Source organism: Octopus bimaculoides, chromosome 9, assembly GCF_046866305.1.
Source record: "Octopus bimaculoides isolate indiv1 chromosome 9, ASM4686630v1, whole genome shotgun sequence".
Taxonomy (NCBI): Eukaryota; Metazoa; Mollusca; class Cephalopoda; order Octopoda; family Octopodidae; genus Octopus; species Octopus bimaculoides.
Window position 1 is genome coordinate 15776479 of NC_142936.1, and position 22500 is coordinate 15798978.

Here is a 22500-nt window from a genome sequence, read left to right on the forward strand (position 1 = left end):
CTCGAGAACAATGGAGGTAAGTCGTTCATATCCCATGCTCTGTAGAGAGCGAAGAGCTTAAATAAGTAATAAGTAATATACGACAAAACGTAATATATGAGAGTGTAATATGTCAGAGAGTGTAATAAGAGCGCATGTTTAAAACTACGCTACAGTTAGTTTGCATATGGTCAACTTGTACAATCAACAAAACGTTGGCAGCCATTAACATTTGATATCAGAGAATAAAAACCAATTATAATTTTAGGCAACTTTCACATTTTGATAGTATTCGAAGAGTTCACGTATTGCAATTCCGTAGATGCTTTAAGGAAATTAATATCTCTAGTTAATATTCACATTGTTCGGCGGTTGAAGCTTTGTTCGTAGCGACAACGGACCTCAGATTAAATACACTGGGTATCTGGAATGTTTAAGCTGATAGAATATCTATAATACTTGAAAAATTCGGCGTCCTTTATCAAACGGACCAAAAACACAAACGAACAAACAAACAAACAAAAAACATTACTATAGAGTGATAGGAAACCCTACTTAGTTATTTTTAATGAAATAAAAAAACAAACAAAAGCAAAAATCAGAAACAATAAAACAATAATATTTAGAATTATTGTTCGCGTTTATGGATATCAGATCATTTCATGCTTTAAACTCGTAATAATCCCACAGCATAACATCTAGTTTTTACACGGCAATCAGCACAAGAAAAACCAAATGATTTTATCTTTAATTCTCTGATAAGGCGATATGGGCAGAATCATTTCCTGATTGGATTTTTCCTGAAGATTCTAATTATCAAATAATGAACCATTGGAAAATTACTAGTGATTCAAATATGCTCTTATGAGTAAATTCTAATTTAATTGCAATGCATGATTCTGTCTCAGTAAACCATTTACCTTGAGTTCTTGAATCTGAGTACTGAGATGACTTCAAAGAGTGCAAACCTATGGTTATGCCTCATTCCCTCTTAAGTAAATGCAACTATTCATACATGAATAATAACATATGGATGATATTGTATCACATACTTATTACATACTTTAAATTCAAGAAAAAGAAACCAAAGATCGTCTACCTATTTCAGTGATTAAAGTATATCCTAAAGGTATATCTTTATACTTTTTTATATTTAATAAAAAATAAAAAAATGTTATACTTCAGAATAACAAACTTTCTGATATCTTTTCTAAATGATCATTATTTTGTTTGATCAGTGTACATAGTATTGATTATTCTACAATTTATCTTGTACCGCCCAAACAGTATAGTGCCGTGAGAGCATCAAAGTTTGGTGCGTATATCTTAAGAGCTTGCCATTTATTCAAAAATATAGACAACATATTTCTTCGTGCTGCTAGTATGGCAGGGTTTGGAACAGTTGATATAAGTGTTGTTATATTGTCAACCGCTCATTAAATTTTCAGTACCACTATCCATCGACTTCTATGCAAAATTGGTTATGTTTATAGCATATTACCGTCACTCCGTGTATGTCAGTGAAAATATTTAATATATGTGTGTGTGTGTGTGTGTGTATTTGCCTCATTTTGTGCGTGTTTGTGATGTAATGTGTGTGTCTGTATTCATAGGCATACGTCTTCATACAACTTTCTGAAATTGTTTGTATGTACATGTGTGTACAGATATATGCGTTTATACGAGAAAAGTGCCGACTGTATTAGAAATACAGTGAAATTTTTTCAGAACTAACAACGGAAAGATCAATGAAGACAAAACGGACAATAACAACACTATAAACGGCAACAACTACAACAGCTCCTCTCTACTATAGCCATAAGGCCTGAAATTTTGTTGCCATTACATCGACCCTAAAAGGTTGAAAGGTAAAACCAATCTTGATAAAATTGAAGAAATGCCGCTAAGCATTTGTTTAACGCGGTAACGATTCTGCCAGCTCACTGCATTAATGTTAATAATTTCAAACCTTGATACAAGACCACCAGTTTCGGGGTGGGGGTGGGGGAGTCGATTGAATCGACCCCAGTACTTAACTGGTGCTTATTGTATCGACTCCTAAAGGAATGAAAAGTAAAGTCGACTTCGGCGGAATTTGAACACGGAACGTAAAGACGGACGAAATGCCGGTATGCATTTTCCCCTGGCATGCTAATGATTCTGCAGAGAGCCAATAATTTTAAGGAAAGAGAGTTAGTCGATAGCACTGACCTCTATATTTAACTGGTACTTTATTTTTCATCAATTTCGAAGGGATTGAAGTTAAGGTAGACCGCGACTGGAGTTGAACTCGGAACTTAAAGAACAGGAACTAATGCAAAGTAATTTTTCTGATGTTCTAACGATTGAATACCACCACCAACACCATCACCACCACAATCACAACAACCACAGTTACCATCTCCACACCACTACCACCACTGCCATAAACATCACCGCCTCCTCCACTAGAACCACCACGACTACCACAGTAGCACCACTATCTTGACCATCCCTGTAATCATCACTACTCCCACCGCCATTCCCAACATCACCACGACCATCACATCTACAACCAGCGGTACTATCACTGCCATCACCATCCAAGCTCACAACCACAATCACCCCCACCATCACTACCTCCAATACTACAACTATCTTCAACATCATCATAATCGTCACTACCAACAGCACCACAATCGACATCACTACCGTCACTACAACCACAATCACCGCCACCACCACTATCATCATCGCCATTACTACTGATGCTACCAGCATTGAAGACAATGAAACTGCCTCAACACGATCAATCGATGTGTTAGTGATTTGATTCCGTCCATTCCCTAATGATTCAATATTGCAACAAATATCTTGAAGAATTCGATTCTAAATATATAACAATGTAGACTTGTACACCACCAGGGTCTGTAACTCTACCATCGACTCCTCTTCTACGACGACCACCATCACAATCATCGTCATCACACAAATGCATAAGCACACAGATAAACACGAATAAAGAGGTACATACTTACACAATCAAACACACGCACACTCACTCACAGTACCACAACAATGTTCACTAGTATTCTCATCAGCGATAGTGTTAATTCCACCATCTTTGCCTCCACTGCAACCATGATCATGAGGATGATGATGATGATGATGATCAACCTCTATATCATAATTGCCACCACCAGCGACAACAACAGTAGTAACACCATCAGCACCACTACAGCCATAATCACAACCATCACCATTATCATCGTCGTCGTCATTATCAAAACCACCACCACTACCAACAGCAGCCGTTACACCATCAACACTGCCGTCACCTCCAATTCTGTTGTTGTTGTTGGCACTCCGTCGCTTACGACGACGAGGGTTCCAGTTGATCCGATCAACGAAACAGCCTGCTCGTGAAATTAACGTGCAAGTGGCTGAGCACTCCACAGACACGTGTACCCTTAACGTAGTTCTCGGGGATATTCAGCGTGACAGAGTGTGACAAGGCTGACCCTTTGAATTACAGGCACAACAGAAACAGGAAGTAAGAGTGTGAGAAAGTTGTGGTGAAAGAGTACAGCAGTATTCGACACCATCCCCTGCCGGAGCCTCGTGGAGCTTTAGGTGTTTTCGCTCAATAAACACTCACAACGCCCGGTCTGGGAATCGAAACCACGATCCTATGACCGCGAGTCCGCTGCCCTCACCACTGGGCCATTGCGCCTCCACTACCTCCAATTCTACCACAACCATAACAACCAATTCTATATATTCATCATCACCATCATCATCAAAACTTTCAGCATCAGCAGTACCACCACCACCACCATTAATAACAACAACGTCACCCTCACCATGACAAAACCACACCACCATCACCGAAGACATCGACAACAGCCTACAGTTATGAAAGACGACGAAATATTCGAAGACTATGTCTTGGTTGTCATGGATTGAATGACTTTGCTTATACGCAGAGTCAATCCAGATTAACTTAGCGATGAGAAAGCCTCTGCTTGATCACTCGCTCTGCTAGATATAGCAGATACATTTCTCTTAATTAAAAAAACAAAAACTAGTATATAAAACTCATTTGTATAACTTACTGATGTATGTCTATAAAAACATGATGGTCATGGCTGGACCGATTTTCATCATAGGCCAACTTAATCAGAGGACTTTAGCCTAAACAACAACAGCAACAATCTTTTCTTCTATGGGTACAAGGACTGAAATTTTGCAGTAGGGAGCTAATACATTACATCGATCTCCGATAGATGAAAGGCAAAGTTAACTTTTGACTTCGAACTCGGAGATAAAAGACAAAAGAAATGTTGCAACGTATTTTTCTCGGCGTGGTAACAACTCTGCCAGCTCGCCAAACAACGTTACAATCACAAACCAAAGAAACAGCACCAGCCAACGGAGATACATTTTGTGGTCGTTCCATCTGCGAGAAATAGCCACCAAATGCTTGCCAAATCACACACTACCGTATAAAATTGAAAAGTAGGGCTTAGATAATGCGATCATACAGAAAATAATTATAAATGAAAAATGGACGTGGTGATGACGACTGGTGTACATTTAAATGTAAGCCTACTCAATCTGGGTTATTTTCAAGCAATCAAAAAAAGTATCGTAGTCTCATATACTTTATCGCAAGTCAGTCCTGATCTTGTAGACATATGAATGCAAGCAGTCTAGACGTAATCGTCTCAATAGTTCTTCAGTCAAATTTCACAATGACTATAGCAGCTGTCAGTGGCGGCGCAATGGCCCAATGGTTAGGGCAGCGGACTCGCGGTCATAGGATCGCGGTTTCGATTCCCAGACCGAGCGTTGTGAGTGTTTATTGAGCGAAAACACCTAAAGCTCCACGAGGCTCCGGCAGGAGATGGTGGCGAACCCTGCTGTACTCTTTTACCACAACTTTCCCTCGCTCTTACTTCCTGTTTCTGTTGTGCCTGTAATTCAAAGGGTCAGCCTTGTCACACTCTGTCACGCTGAATATCCCCGAGAACTACGTCAAGGGTACACGTGTCTGTGGAGTGCTCAGCCACTTGCACGTTAATTTCACGAGCAAGCTGTTCCGTTGATCGGATCAACTGGAACCCTCGACGTCGTAAGCGATGGAGTGCTAACAACAACAGTAGCAGCTGTCACCTGCCCACCAATGTGTTGAAGTTGTCGATCATCCCGCTAATATTTTTCTTATTCTTCAATTACCTTGGGCCACATTATTCTGATTATACCTTTCTCTTACTCTACTTTTTATTTAAAGACATTAGGATATGAGTTAAGAGAGATGTGGCTCTCAATTTAGCACACTGTGCGACTGACTGTTGATCCCTCTCCCTTCCGCGTCAGTTATATCAATGCTATAGTAGAGTAGCGTAGATTTGTCTTTAACTGGAAGATTTACGTTTAAATGAAAACTTAATTGTAAATAGTCAGCTTATAAGCAATGTGAGATAAATAGATTTGTGAAACATTCAATCGTATAATACTATTTTATTATCCATTTAATGTTTCTGTCTATTGTATTTCAATAGGAATTGCAGCTATTTAGATATTTACTCGGACTTTATTGTTGAAGCTTGAGACGGGTTTGATTTGATTTTTGTTCTTGCTTACAAGTTTGAGTAGAGAGACAATTTCCAATCCTAGTTAGGCGACGTTCTCCTTTGACGTACATCTAAAATGGAACGACAATTTATTGCTCATCAGCATCAGAATTCGCATCAGAGAGCTAGAGACGACATAAAATATTTGACTGATAAATATTTACCACCATTCAATATAATTCTGCTGGTAACACGTCTGCACGTTTTCAGAGTGTTTTTGGCTATTCTATCTATCACTAATTGATCTGATATTTAATTTATAAACCGCATAAGGCAAAGTCAGCCATGACATTAAAGAGAGGTAACTCGGAAAGCATTAAATACTACGAAATTGCTGATTAGCAAACTGAATTAGAAAATGGTAATATTTCTTATTTCTTTATTGCCCACAAGGAGCTAAACATAGAAGGGACAAACTCGGACAGACAAAGGGATTAAGTCAATTACATCGACTCCAGTGCGTAACTGGTACTTAATTTATCGACCCCGAAAGTATGAAAGGCAAAGTCGACCTCGGCGGAATTTTAAACTCAGAACGTAACGGCAGACGAAATACCGCCAAGCATTTCGCCCGGCGTGCTGACGATTCTGCCAGCTCGCCGCCTTTGCACAATGGCAATATTTCTACTAAGAACACAACGTGGTTTCAGAAGAAGAAACACTGTAGATATAGTGTCCTGTGTCAGCCAAATCCAAGGGAAATGTGTGGAACAAAACAATGATTATATATGGTCTTCGTTGACTTCATGAGACCTTTCTCTACAGTAAACCATCGAACAAGAGTTGCATTTCCGAAAGGGTTTCATTCGTATAACTGGATCTGAAAAGTTTGATGTTAGAGGGAAGGCAGAAGTCAAGCAAGGCAGCTTCCTATCACCAACATTATCTGACAGCAAAGTTCGAGTAGGCTTTCCGTACCTTATCCGAAGGCATATACACATATACATGCAAGAAATGTTTTTGCTGACGAATGTATTCTTGAATCCTGTAGCGCGAAGTTTAGTTGATGCTTTTGGCAAAGAGACAACTCGGCTCAATTTGAATATTAAGATAAAGACCATTTCTCCATCAGCTTATCTCTGGGAATGAACCAAGTGACTCTGTCTAATGAAGTTAGTAGAGGCTAGCCACTTTGCCTATTGAAGAGGCATAATCGGTAGCGAAGGTAGTCTCAGGGAAGAACAAGACTAAAGGGTAAGGCCAGTTAAAGATTAGGAAATTTGAGAGAGTAATTGTGTAACAAGCATTGTTGTTGGCACTCCGTCGCTTACGACGTCGAGGGTTCCAGTTGATCCGATTAACAGAACAGCCTGCTCGTGAAATTAACGTGCAAGTGGCTGAGCACTCCACAGACACGTGTACCTTTAACGTAGTTCTCGGGGATATTCAGCGTGACACAGTGTGACAAGGCTGACCCTTTGAATTACAGACACAACAGAAACAGGAAGAGAGATGGAGTTAGAGAGAGAGAGAGAGAGAGAGAGAGAGAGAGAGAGAGAGAGAGAGAGAGAGAGAGAGAAAGAGAGAGAGAAGGAGTTAGATATAGAGAGAACGATATAGACAGAGAGAAAAGAAAAGGAGAGAGTGGTGATGGGGAGAGATGTGGCGGGGAGAGTGGCGAGGGAAAGAGTGGGGAAGAAGAGCGATTACCTTAATTAAGAAGATAAAAATATAATTAGTGCGGTACATTTCTGAGGTCTGAACAAGTGACACTAAGAAATATCGACTCTTCTGCGAAGGCGGCAGTGACGTTCGTGATAGTTGTTGTGGCTGTGGTGGTAGTGGCGGTGGTGGTGGTGGTTGTATGTGGCGGCGGCGGTGGTGGTGGTGGTAGTGGTGGTGGTGGTGGTGGTGGTGGTGGTGGTAGTGGCGGTGGTGGTGGTGGTGGTGGTCAGTATTTGCTGTCGCAATCAGTATTTAAGAGTGAAAATGTGTGATAACATCAAAAGATCGCGAAGATGATATTTCGAAAGTGAAAGTCGTCGAAAAAGTAATCTGTAAAATGACCCGACCATCCACCCAACCGGCCATCCACATAAACACCCACAGTGACATGCGTTATAATACATTGCGATTTGACAAACGGACAGGAAAGGATTTCCAATCAGAATATAATAGCATCCTTCTGTTATATGGACTTTCTGGAAGAGCATAAAAATACTAGCTTTCCTGTGTAGCAAGATGCCCATTCAGCCATTTGTACAGCGAATGCATGGCTAATGATTATAGAATATCATAATTCTTTCCCAATAATTCTTTTATGCACATTGATTGAAATTGTCAATAAATATTTATGATAGCATATGAAGAGCCTTTTAGCTGAATACTGTACTGAATACTGCAATTTTGATTGTGACCCTGCCAACTCTATTGGAATTAGAATAGAAGTAGTAATCATATATCCATCCATTGACACAGCTTTATATATATATATATATATATATATATATATATACATACACTCAAATATATACACTGATAAACGAGTGTGTTCGATTGTATGTGTATGCTTATATTTTTCATTTTGCCCATTACAGCGTGGAATATTCTTGTAAAGGTGAATTGAAAAGACACAGATTAACAACTGACAATATTGAATGCATAATAAAAATGTAAATATGATATGTTCCTAAAACACCTAAAAGTCCCCAAGGATTGGACTTCCAAGAACTGATGCATAGCTCCAATGTCAGGATGTTAAGAAATGATATATGTATTTTCCCTCAGAGAATAAAGTATTCGATTACAGGTAACGTTCTTGTTCTGAAGTTTTTTCCGCCATTACCGACAGCTAAGTAATCAGTGGCCTTTTAGAATTAAGTATAGTAACAAATTTACACAGCAAAATGTCTGTATAGTGTTTGAAATCAAAGCGTGAACTGTTAGATTAATATTATTACCATAAACTTAAAAATAGCCAACTGGCTGATTTCCCAACGTTTACTTAATTCTTAATATGCCCAATAATCACAGGCAAAGTGTAGTCCACACCATGTATTTCTTGTTTTCATTCACTGTCACTACAATGATTCCTAAACTAGTGAACTATGCATACCACCACAACTAAATCCATCCGATTTATCTAAGTCGCTACTGTGTCAAACCCAGTAATAAATACAGGCCAAGCCTTTTTTATTTTAAAACCTACACCCACAAGAAATGGTCACCGTGATTTTTTAATATTTTTGCTCTAGAGGCAATGACCAGCAGAAATCCTAGTTGAACGTCAACTGATTGGCCTTCATAGTTTAAGAGGGGTTGTAAAAGCTATGACCAATTGCTAAAACGCAAACAAGCCAATTAGGGGCATCTATGCGCTTAGCTCCTAGTTAAATACAACAGTAAAATCTACCCCAAATCCACAACAAAAACGATGGCGACGAAATCAACAACAAAATAAGAAGCAAAAAAAAAAAACGTAACATAGAATTAGACTTTATCTACATAACCGTTTCATTATCATACAAAGCATCGGGTATCTCGTATCCCATAACTGGAACCACATTGCACCGCTCATCGCTTTTGTCAATGATAATATAAATAGTCATAGTTTCGGCCGCTGATAACGACGTACGTAAAGTGTAATTAAAAGAGAGAAAGGAACAAAGGGAAAAGACAACGGCAGATGATGCATTCGAATGGTGTTAATAAACACAGATTAATTCTTGTTTTAATTAGTAATATAAACTGAATGTCAACTGGCAGGAATATTGTTGTAGCTAGTGTGAAAGACCACCAACTATGACTCCAGCTGTTAAAATATCCTTAGTGAGTCGTTGATTAGTTTGTATAGTAATGTTATGACTATGCATCTCAGAACAGCGAGCATTTTACGACCTCTTTGTGTCACGCGCCCTTTAATTGGAATTTAGAACTCGACGCCAACTAATTTTTTCAAAATCACTTTTCACTTTCCTTCCCTCTCTGTCGCACTTTCTGTCTCTCAGTGCATCTCTCACTGTCACCTTGTCTCTCTCTCTCACTGTCTCTCTGTTTTCCCTCCCATACACTACATTCAAAATATGCTTCAATTCCTTCGTTAACTTAGCCATAATCAAACTGTCGAAACGTGTTTACTACTCTAATATCTAATATACACATACGTGTATATACAGTATATACATAAGAATATTCATATATATATACACGTGTGCGTCTGTGCATATATATGTATATATATATGTATATGTGTGTGTATGTGTGTGTGTTTAAACATGTAATGGACACATATGTATATATGTATGAAGACCACGTGTGTTTGACAAGATTAATCAAAAGCACTCACACACATTAGGAAAAAATTTCTTCCAAAATGGTTAGTATCATCCTCATAAACCGATAAAAGATTTTATAACTTAAAAAAAAAAAAAAATTTTAAAATATATACACACGTTCGTACATATAAAAATCTATGCATATTTATATGCGCATAAATACACGAATATACATCGATATAAAAATATATGCATAGATCAGGTCATTAAGAATGAAATGTCCGATTTTATTTTACTTAATCTCAGCAAAAAGCAACGCAGTTAATCAAGCTATGCACCTAAATTATCAACACAATTTTGTCACTTTATTGGTAGCTTATTTATGTCGGCAATGAAGAATTCTGGAGAGAAAGAGCTGAGAGTTTGTTTCGCGACTCGAATTTCACACCAGCAAGGTCACTGTCCCGCCTGTTGCGAGACAAATTCTCATTTTGAGTTTTAACAAAGAACTGGATATACGTGTTATATATATATATATATATATGTGCGCGCGCGCGCGCGTGCGTGTGCGTGCGGGTGTGCGTGTATATATATATATATATATATATATATTAATCGTGAAGCCGAATAATTTGATCGAAAGGGGGCAGAAATTTCGTGTGAAATATTCTAGTTCATGCAGTGCATATACGCAAAACATTCGCCGGTAGTATTACGTATATAGCTTCACACATATAGAAACTAGCTTTTCCAGTGGAGATCCTATCTCAAATATTTGTTGAAGGATCGCGGTTTCGATTCCCAGACCGGTCGCTGTGTGTGTTTATTGAGCGAAAACACCTAAAGCTCCACGAGGCTCTGGCAGAGGGTGATGGCGACCCCTGTTGTACTCTTTCGCCCTAAGTTTCTTTCACTCTTTCTTCCTGTTTCTTGAGTAACGCTGCGATGGACTGACATTCCGTCCAGCTGGGGGGGGGGGAACACGTACGCCATAGAAACCGGGAAACCGGGCCCATGAGCCTTACAAGGCTTTAAAAGGGCGTAAGAAAGAAGAAATATATATATATATATATATATATATATATATATATATATATATATACGCACTCACACAACGGTTGGAGAATATCTAACATATAAACGATGCTGATATGATAATGTGTGTTGACCTCACTACAAACACTAATGTTTTATGACAGCCCTTTTCCAAAACTTTGGCCACACAATACCCCTGCTTCTATTAAGTGACCCCTTCCTCTCTCCTTCCTTTTTCTGTTCACTCTTTTGTACTTCTTTCCTCTATTCGGCTTGCATTCTTTCCACATTTTCCTCCCTCATCCATGTACTCACCATTCCTTTGGTGTTCTTCTCTCTTATAATCAGAAATGGTTCTGACGAAGGTAGCATTAATTCTTTTAATTGGTTCAATTGTTATCAATTGATCGGGCACTTATAATGACTACAGGAATCAGCTGTAAAACAAATTTGTTCCAGAAGAGGAAAAATATTTAATGACCATTATTTTAAACTTGGTTTATATACATATAGGCGCAGGAGTGGCTGTATGGTAAATAGCTTGTTTGCCAACAACATGGTTCCGGGTTCAGTCCCACTGCGTGGTACCTTGGGCGAGTGTCTTCCGCTATAGTCTTGGGCCGACCAAAGTCTTGTGAGTGGATTTGGTAGATGGAAACTGAAAAGAAGCCCGTCGTATATATGTATGTGTGTGTGTGTGTGTGTGTGTTCGTGTCTTTGTGTTTGTCGCCCTAACATCACTTGACAACCGATGTTGGCGTGTTTACGTCCCCGTAACTTGGTTCGGCATAAGGAACCGATAGAATAAGTACTAGGCTTACAAAGAATAAGTCCTGGGGTCGATTTTCTCGACTAAAGGCAGTGCTCCAGCATGGTAGCCGCAGTCAAGTGACTGAAATAAGTAAAAGAATACATATATATCTATATATACATATATATATATGTATATATCTATATATACATATATATATATATATGTATATATCTATATATACATATATGTATATATAGATATATACATATATATATATCTATATATACATATATATATATATGTATATATCTATATATACATATATATATGTTTTCTAATCAATAAGTGTCCGGACTGCCTCCATACTAACAAATCTAAAGCACGCAGAGTGAAACCGCTTGGCATAGATTGACCTTGACCTCTGCTATGAATGCGCACAAAGTTTTAACGTTCTAGCGCACTTTCGCTGGTTACAGCAGTGCTTGGAAGGAAGATGTGTAGCGTGAGATCGTCGCATTGACCACGAGAAAGAAAGCTGAGCAAAGAATCTGCATCAAATTTTGTCAAAAGTTTGGCGATACCTGTTCAGGGGTCTACGCAGTTTTCCAAAAGCTTCCATCGTTCTCGACACAATCAAGATCTTGTTCAACTGAAACCCGAGTGGCTATTTGGTCAGCTGGAAGCATTTTTGGCACAAACTTGGCAGACACGAGTCCCATACTCAAATCTTCAGTGAACTGAACCATATCTAATCTGCACATCCTCCGATCACTTACGGATGGGGATTCGACAGTTTATCCTCACAGCTGCACGTACACATGTAATGTTTTTCTCGTTCAACGTCAATCTTTGCCAAGCGGCTTTTGCTTAGTTACTATGGCAACATTCCGGATACTTATTGATCAGACCTCGTGCACATACACATATGTATATTAATTGTTAAGTCACCTAAGTGATTGAAAGGAGCTGGAATTTCGTGTAAAATAAAATTGTAGTTTGATTAGTGCACATGCACCAAATTTACGTCCATAATATTACACAACTTCACACTTACACAAACTGGTTTTTACAGTAGAGGTCTTATCGCAAAGGTTTATAAAAACAAAAAGTGCTACAGATTCGTATCGTGAACAAAACACGGAATTCAAAAGACCTGTAAAGATAGCACTGAATTATTATAAAGAAAAAGATATTTTCTATTGTGCTGTGTATTGCACTGGTTGTATGCACATAAACTAACCAAAAGGTGCAATTATTTTGAATGAATTAGGTATAATTTTCTACAGGGGATCTATACGGTATTAAGGGGTATATTAATCCTGTATTTAAAAGAAGTGTATATTATCTTCTAAATTGTAAAACACTCATCTCCATGAAATCTCTGTTTTACCTTCTCGTAACAAATTTCTTAACTGCAAAAAGAAAAAAATACGCTGTAACAATTTATCTATTTATATCTATTTATCTATCTATCTATCAAAGAGACCCACAGACACACACACACAATAACAACAATAATAACAATCCTTTCTACTATAGGCACGAGGCATGGAATTTGGGGAAGGGGGGTGAGTCGACTACATCGACCCCGGTGCGTAACAGTACTTATTTCATTGACCCCGGAATGATGAATGACCAAGTCGAACCTCAGCAGAATTTGAGCGATTCTGCCAGCTCGCCGCCTCAACAACAGCAACAATAATGGTTTCAAATTTTGGCGCAAGGCCAGCAAGTTTGATGGGGCCCATAAGTCGATCACATCGACCCCAGTACTCAACTGGTATTTATTTTATCGACCCCCGAAATGATGAAAGGCAAAGTCGACCTCGGCGGAATTTGAACACTGAACGTAAAGATGGACGAAATGCCGCTAAGCATTTTGCCTGGGGTGCTAACGATTCTGCCCATCTCTTATTTTGTCACAAGGGTCAACAAAAATATTTAAGACAATGCAAAAAAAAAAAAAAAAACACTTGGAATGTACGTATATACGTATAAACAATGAAAATAATAGGAGTTACAAAAAAATTATTAGACCAAATTTCCACAGTGGCTAGAAATACCATTCAGAGTTAACCGAGCATAGCCATAGATCATGGATCTACCACTACCAAAGACACGAGTGGGAAGTGCCCCTCTCCCATTCGTTCTCTTCATCCTCCAGGTGTAATCATAGAGCAGGCCCTGCCGCTTCATTAGTTACGGCATGTCTAGTCCTCAAAGCAGCAGCAAATGTTGACAGCGAAAGAACTGGGCGACCAACAGAATATGTCCGTTCAACAGAAAATGAAAGAGCAATCACTAACGTCTGGTCAACAATGAAGCAGAGCAATGCGTGGCAGTCAGACGGACTGCCACCTCCATTGTATATTTGAAGGATAGATTTCTCTCAGCTCGTTTCTCTGTGGGAATGGCCATCCTGCTTGTTACCTACTCCCTGTTCTTATCCACTGAACCAAATACCGAACAATTTAATTCGTCTTTCTGTTCAGTGGCCTTCATCGCTGCTGGCCGGTATGGATCTGCATCTCCCGATGTTGAGCAGCAAACCTACGATTTCTTCTGGCTAATTTTCGCTCCTGTCATTGCATCGTACTGCCGTAGAGAAGTGCCGATCACTTCAACGTAATCAGTGCCCACATTATTGCAGTGACGTCGTCTGCATACGCTGACGCGGCCTACCCACATCCTCCATCAGGCAGGATGCCCCTCAAAACATCTAGCCTCTTCAGTAGTGTCTCGAGCGACAGCATGGTTAGAAGTGGCGAAAGGGGACAGCCTTCACGGGCCGAAGGCATGATACTGACCGGTTTCAATAGATAGTCATTTAGTCTGGCCACCGAGTGAATATCGCTGGATATTGCATTGAACCATCTTCTGAAGACGTGACCGTAGTCAGCTGTTATGAGGTCTGCCGCTATGTATTGATGGTAATCTCTATTGAAAGCATTTAACTGAATTAAACTGCTCAGAGACACACAAAATCCAGTCTCTTTGTACATACTTTCTATGATGTATCTCGTGAAATGAAAGTCGTCATAGATAGATCTGTTTGAGATGGCGCATGTCAGTACCTCACCTCCCCAATCTCTTAGTTAATACCTTCAAATTCGCATTTAGCAGAATAACTAGCCTGAAGTTGTTAAGATCCCCACTGCCATCTTGTTCGAGTCGTTACTCCGCAGCACCACGTTTAGGAGGATTGGGAATTCTCCCGTTCTGCTGCCAGGTGCTGTAGAAATTTGCCAATAGGCCTCGGAAGAAACCTGGTATATGAAGAAAAAGCCCGTAGTGGAGACCATCCAAGTTCAGCGACTTCTCGTCAACCATCCATTGCTACCCGTATTTCATTAACTGTTACTGGCCTTTCGCAAAACTCCGCATACATATCCAAGAGCCGCTGAAGATTTTCATTGCAGGTAGAAAAGTCTAATCTTCTCTCCGACCCGAAAAACCGCACACATTTACTTGGAATCGAGTAGCGCGCCCCACTCTCGATCAGTCAAAGACCAAATTGTGGCTTTGTTGTTACGTTGCACCCTTGCTATCCGTGCTCATCGGACAACTTTCTTACCTTCATGCATTAGAGGACGTATCCTGACTGACAACCTTCGTACTTTACGTTGAAGAATTGGCCAATGGTCCATCTGGCTGTTATCACTTCAGGTATAGGTTTTCCGATTTCCTCGCCGAATAATGCCTACATAGATACAATTTCGTGCGAACGTTTGCGTGTGTGTGTGTCTGTGTATGGGTGGGTGTTTATGTGTGTATGTGTGTGTATGTGCATATGTTTGTGTGTGTATACACTGTTTCCATCTACTAAATTCCGCTCCATCGCATTGATTAACCTGGAGCTCTTGTGGTAAACATTTGCTCAAACGACTGCACTGTGGGAACGAACTCGAAAGCACAAGACTTAAGCCAGGATTGCTCAGTCAAACAACTGTTCTTCCATTACCAGAATTGAGCAATTTAGGACTAAGTTATTCTGTATTTTTATTGTAACAGATACCACTAGCTACCCCTTGTATAATTCTTTTGAATGATCAACAAGAAGTTTCTCTACTCTAAAGAATATAACTGAAAACAAATTTCCGATGTTCACACGCACACAATGTAAAGTGTATGACAAGAGATCAGTTCATCGTACATTCATGGGCGGGTGCATATGTTAATCTTGTTTTTATGAAAGTGGATATGACATTGTTATTGCGACGTGTGCTTGTGTCTATGCGCGTATATGTTGCTGCTGTGAACGTGCTTGAGTATTTTTTTTTTGTAGTTGTTTATTTGGTTCTTTATGTGCGTGGTGGTTTGTGTATTGCTAAAGTGTTGCGTATGGGCTTGCACAACTGTTTGCATGTGGATATGTATGTTTGTGTGTTGCATGGAAGTGTATGTGGGCGCGTACGTGTGTTAGTGTGTATGAGAGAGATATTCAAATTCAAAAATCAAAAGTGACATGATTACGTTATTTGGTGTATCGTCATAAGTAGAGCGAAGAGGCAGAAGAAAACAGTTTAAAGCTTAGGAAGACACAGCACTTTTTGGTATTCAGACTTTAAATGACTAAAGGTGGTGGGGCTGGGGACGGAGTAGAGTTTGCAGCAATATTTCGTATATCCGTATAATTAGTTGTAAAAGGCGACACGGACATTGATATTCTGAATGTGTGTGGTGAACATAACAGGCATAAAGTATACACTGATTGAGATAGATAGCTAGGTAGGTAGATAGATAGATATAGGTACATATAGATAGATAGATGCAGATATAGATCGATAGACAGATACATATGGAAAGATAGATAGATAGGTAGAGATACATACAGATAGATAGATAGATAGATAGATAAATAGATAGATAGATAGATAGATACATATATATACAGATAGATAGGTAGATATAGACAGGTAGATATAGATAGGCAGATATAGATAGGTAGATAGATATAGAGATATAGAGATAGATAGATATAGATAGATAGATAGATATAGATAGAGATAGATATATAGATAGATGGATAGAGAGATAGATAGAGATAGAGATAGAAAGAGATATATAGAGATAGATAGATATAGATAGGTAGATATAGATAGGTAGATATAGATAGATATATGTTTCTTTAATAGCCACACAGGGCTCAACACAGAGGAGACAAGGTACAAAGTAGAGCTTTTCTTTTTGGGAAGGGGAAGGAGAGAGAAAAGAAAGAAGAAAGCAAAAGAAATAGGGGTGGTAGATTTTCGATCAAAAGGGATCGTAGAGAGAGAGAGAAACAAAAAGGAAAAAAAGAGGCGATCAATAGGGATCGTGTATCACAGCAATGTTTTGGTGTAAAAGGGGAAACAGTTTAGGTTTATCTGTGGAAAGAAAAGCCTACGGAAAAGACCATGGTAACCTTGGCCAATATTGTCATTGTCATTGAAAAACACACATTACAGTAAGTGACTCTCTTTTTACATTTTTTAAATCTCGTTTATGAGATTATGTTGAAGGTGGCTCCGTCATTCACACGTGCCATCCTTGCTACATCCACCCATCTTTTTTTCAAGCATTCGGAAGACAAAACTTCCCTTTCTACTCTCACCTTCCTCTTCAAGTGATACTTGAGATATAGATAGATAGATAGATAGATAGATAGAGATCGATAGAGAGATAGATAGATATAGAGAGATAAAAATAGATAGATAGATAGACAAATAGATAGATAGGCAGACAGATCTATCTATATCTATTCACACATACAAATATCCTCCTACATATATTCACATACACACTCGTCTAAGCACACATGTATAAATATAAACGCACATATACATGTATATATACATATATTGCAAATACAAAAAATATACATGTATATACATATATTCATGTCCACCAATGAACATGCACACATATACACATGCCTACATTGAAACATGTCCATAGACAAACGCGTCTAGTCACGCTTACATATCTGCATAGCAAGAGAGATGTTCAACTATAGATAAATATTCAATGAATGAAATTATTAATTAATGTTAAAACATAAATTAAGAACATAAGATTAAATATTCTAATTAAGACTTTAAATTAATAGATAAAATTAATTAGAACGATAGATAATAATAATAATACAAGATATAATGATAAATAAATTAGTAACATCGGGAGATATATAACATATAAGATCACCTAACCAAGTTATCCTTTAACAACAGATTTCTGATAAATATATATTTTCTTCTGCTTAATATTCTTATCTAAATTATCGTGTTTCTTTTCATGAATTCGTCTAGGATAATTAGAAAAGAAAAGATTTAAATGCCAATTGGAAATAACAATCTGATACTATTATATATAATTATATATACGTAATATATGCACATGTGTTAGTGTAACTACATATATGTGTCTGTGCGTATGTATGTATGTATGTATGTATGTATGTATATGATGATTGCTCCATCTTCAAAGATGATTGCCGTCTCAGAGAGCTTCCTCGTTCTGATTTTTACGTCTACGACCTCTCAAATGACTATTCATTCACACTGCAGGTCTTCATGTATTGAAGCATAGGTGACAAAATGAATGTTGTAACTTCTGCTGCATTGATCGAATCGCTCTTTGTAATATGATCCCTGTGAACCGCAATGTCTCTTTAGACCGGAACTCAACTTGCAAGACCTTTCACACACTACACACGTTGAATCGCCGACTCTAAGAAGAAGGACGTTGCATACATTTGATCTTTCATAGAACTTCAGATGGCTGACACGTCTAGTCTTGAAAAGAAATACACGGCCACACATTTCACATCTCCAACACTTGATGTTCTCATTGAGGTTCTGACGAAAGCCCCTCCGAAGCCAGTGCTTTAGGATTTCCTGCTCAAGCTGACCTTAAAATGTTTTACAATATTTACTTATACGCTTTATCCACTCAGCTCTTCCCAAAACTAGTTCATCTTAGTTCTTCACACTGATTTGCTGTTCCTTCAAGTTGCTTTATATGCAGTCTTTGTACCTTTTTCGTGGCTTGTTTTGAAGAAGCTTTCCAGTGTGCTGCTCACTGTAGAGCAGCTGCTTTGGAATCCTATTATCTTCCATACACACAACATGGGTTGCTATGCTCATGCATACATACATGCATACATAAAGATGTTTGTGTGTATTTGTCTGCCTGTATATGTGTGCGAGCGCTCGCAAAACAATTTGTTCATGGTGCTGTTCTCAGGCATTAACAGCAAACCAAAGCATTATAACTGCTAAAAAAACTCACAAACCAGAAACATTTATACTGTACTTTGAATTCTTTATGAACATGTCTATAACACTAGGAATTTAAAAAAAAATTGTATCACCACGGATATAGTTCGAGTTTCTCTTAGAAGACGACATAACATAATACACTGAAAGGTTGAAGTGCAATTAAGAATTATTTAAAAAAAAAAAAACATTGATGCAACGCTTATGAATGACGGTTTTTCAAAACATACTTTGAATGACGGTTTTTTAAAGTATACATTTATTATTTTTTTTCGCAATGGCTTTAAAAAAAATCACAAAATTGAAGGTTGAACTTGTATTGTTGTAACAAGGTGAAGTACATGTGCTCTATAATTGATGTTGCATTCCCCTTTCACCCATGAATAGACAAGAATGGAGACGAAAAAATAGACATGCACAACCCCTTAAGTACGAGATAGCACGATTGTGGAAAATAAAGGTGAAAATAGTACCAATTATCGTTGGGTCCTTGGGGACAATATAAGAAGGCACCAAGAGGAAGATAAAGGAAATAGGAATAGAGTGTCCAGTAGAACTGTTACAAAAGGTTTGAACCTTTGGCATGGCCATGAAGGCGTTAAATAGTTGAAGATAATAATAATAATAATGGATAGAGGAAATAGGCATAAATCCCAGTTTAGTACAGTGTTACTAGGGACAGCTAGGATACTTAGGATGATTCTTGGCATCTAAGGTTACTAGGATTCTTTTCATTTCCAACATTCTGCCACAAAGAGGCGACAAAATACAAAACAGAAGCAAACTACACTGACCTCAGATGACTAAATATAGCAGAAATCTCATGTTATGAAACTTTAGAAAATGACATTAATTCTCAACACAGACACTCTCTATACGACGGACGGCTCAAATAATTGAGCCACTGCGACCTTTTACCCTTGTCTGTCCTGTGCCAATCTGCACAGCTCTGCAAAACTTTTGCCAATGGCTTCTGTGATGTCACTAAATCTGGTTTTAGGTTTTCGTCTTTTTCTGTTCTTCTTTTGCCCGAAGTCGCACTTTTTAAAGGGACTTGTGAAGTTCTTGTCTTCTAAGTATATGACCGGTGAAGGTCTAGTTTTGAACCCAGAATGTGAAGATAAAGGAAATACTGCTAGGCATTTCGCCCGGCGTGCTAACGATTCTGCCAACTTACCGCCTTAATAATAATAATAATAATAATAATAATAATAATAATAATAATTATGATAATAAAAGAATGGGAAAAGATTCAGATGTACACGCGACTAAAAGAAGAGATTCCACAAATGTGGGCAATGTAGAAAGTAACTGTCATTCCTATAGTTGTAGGGACATTAACTAGGGTAGCGAAATTGGGATTGACATAAGGGTAGAACTGCTTTATGGGGGATGGCGAGTTTTTTCAGACTAGTATTTGGATGTTAAGTTTCATGGAAGAAAACCTGGTGAGACACTTGGCAACAGGTTATTGCCCGCTCGTACAAAATTAGCCGAAGGAAGAGAAACGCAGAAGTGAAATGTACAATAATAATAGGTAGTGGGAACCGTGAATATTTCACGGAATTAATGGTAAAATTATTAGGTTATTTCTGAAAACTTTATTAAAAACATCTCAAAGCATAGCCTGAGTTGTGTCTGTATGAAGATAGTTGCTCATCTGCTAATCATTGAAAAGTGAAGGAAATTGGAATACGATGATTACTTTATATCTTTTATGCACAATTTTATAGACTTAATACACAACATTCTTCCTCTTTCTCTCTCCCCCTTCGCCTCCCCTCTTTTTCTCTCTCTTTTTTTTTTCGCTCTTCACCTTTCCTTTCATCTAATCACGTGAAAGCGTTACTGACAGGTTAAGCAACGGAGGAAAGAATGTGTAATTTCAAAAAAAGAAATTACACATTTCTCTCTGCACCACCTCTTCTTCCCCCTCCCATCCCTCAACTTCCCCCTCCCATCCCTCAACTTCCCCCTCCCATCCCTCAACTTCCCCTCCCGATCACTCCCATATCTCCCCCCTTCAACTAATCACGTGGAAGCGTTACGGACGGGCTAAGTAACGAAAGTAAAAACAATTACTATAAGATTTTTGCTTACCACAAGAGTTTGCAGCACGTACTAAACATAGATATTATAATTCTATAAACATAGAAGTTATAATATATTTAGCGCAGTGATAAATTTTCCAAATGCAGGTGGTGAAGCAAGGATCTATATAAATCAAATTTCGCCCAACCGTCTTCGACACGAACAACGAGACTAATAACAATTTCACTGTCACAAAGATTTACATTCGCAAGACAAGGCGGCGGCAAGAATGTGTGTATGCCTGTGGATGCGTGTGTGTAAGTGCATCTGAGTGTGTGTTGTATATGTGTGAGAGAGAGAGAGAGAGAGAGAGAGAGACGAGATGGTCAAGTTTGAAATGCTTCCATTATAGCTTTGCTGGAGGAGAGCTGACCAAACGTTATACAATTTCTAATTTTGGCAGAAGACCAACAATTTAGCGAGTAAGGGGTTTGGTCAAGTACTGGTGTTAGTGCCAGTGACCCAAGTACTTGACTGATATTATATTTTATCGACTTCGGTGGGATGAAAGGCAAAGTTGCTCACAGCAGGATTTGAACAGAATCGGAATAAATATTCTTTTCTACTCTAAGCACAAGGTCCGAAATTTTGGGAGATAGGGCCAGTCGATTAGATCGACCCCAGCACGCAACTGGTACTTAATATTTCGACGCTGAAAGGATGAAAGGCAAAGTCGACCTCGGCGGAATTTGAACTCAGAACGTAAAGACAGACGAAATACCGCTAAGCGTTTCAGCCATCGTGCTAACGTTTCTTATTTCTTTATTGCCCACAAGGGGCTAAACATAGAGGGGGCAAACAAGGACAACAGGATTAAGTCGATTACATGGACCCCGGTGCGTAACTGGTACTTAATTTATCGACCCCGAAAGGATGAAAAGCAAAGTCGACCTCGGCGGAATTTGAACTCAGAACGTAACGGCAGACGAAACACCGCTAAGCATTTCGCCCGGCGTGCTAACGTTTCTGCCAGCTCGCACCCCTACAAAAAGAACAAAAAAAAATGCTGCTGTGACTCACAGCCATTTGAGTTTGACTGCGTGACCACTTCCGGAAGCTACGCTCGCCACCTGCAGTTAGTTCCCCCACTCCTGTGTTCCTCCGTTTAGTCGGATGAGTAAATACTGGTTGTCCCACAATTAATGGTAATTTGAGTGAAATCGGATGCATTTTTAAAAAAACTCACTTTTATTTATGTTTATAATTTTATTTTCATTCCTGTCCACGACAGCTTTTTTTCAATTTGGCAGCAATCATTTTTTTTTACCTCCACCCACAAGATGGAGCAATCGTTTAACTGAGCTTAAAGAGCACATTCAGTTAGCAGTTAGCAGTGCAGGGGCTAACTCCTGAAATGCTTCAAAATGTGTTTCACAACGCTAAGGAGAGATTTGAAGTATGCAAGGATACAGACATGTTGAAAATTTTCAATAAAAGTTTGTTGGAAGATTTATAAATCTATTTACTTTGGTGATAAACATAAAATTCTGTCAGTTTATTAATAATTTACTCAATTTCATTGAAACAGATAGTTAATTCTGAAACACCCTGTATGG

At 38.6% G+C, this 22500-nt stretch overlaps 1 protein-coding gene across 3 annotated transcripts in view; it reads right to left on the bottom strand.

Moving 5' to 3' along the window:
* The window catches only part of LOC106874612 (calcitonin gene-related peptide type 1 receptor), a 358420-nt gene that overhangs the window by 319817 nt on the left and 16103 nt on the right, over positions 1-22500 (bottom strand). The gene's annotated exons all lie outside the window — the stretch shown is intronic.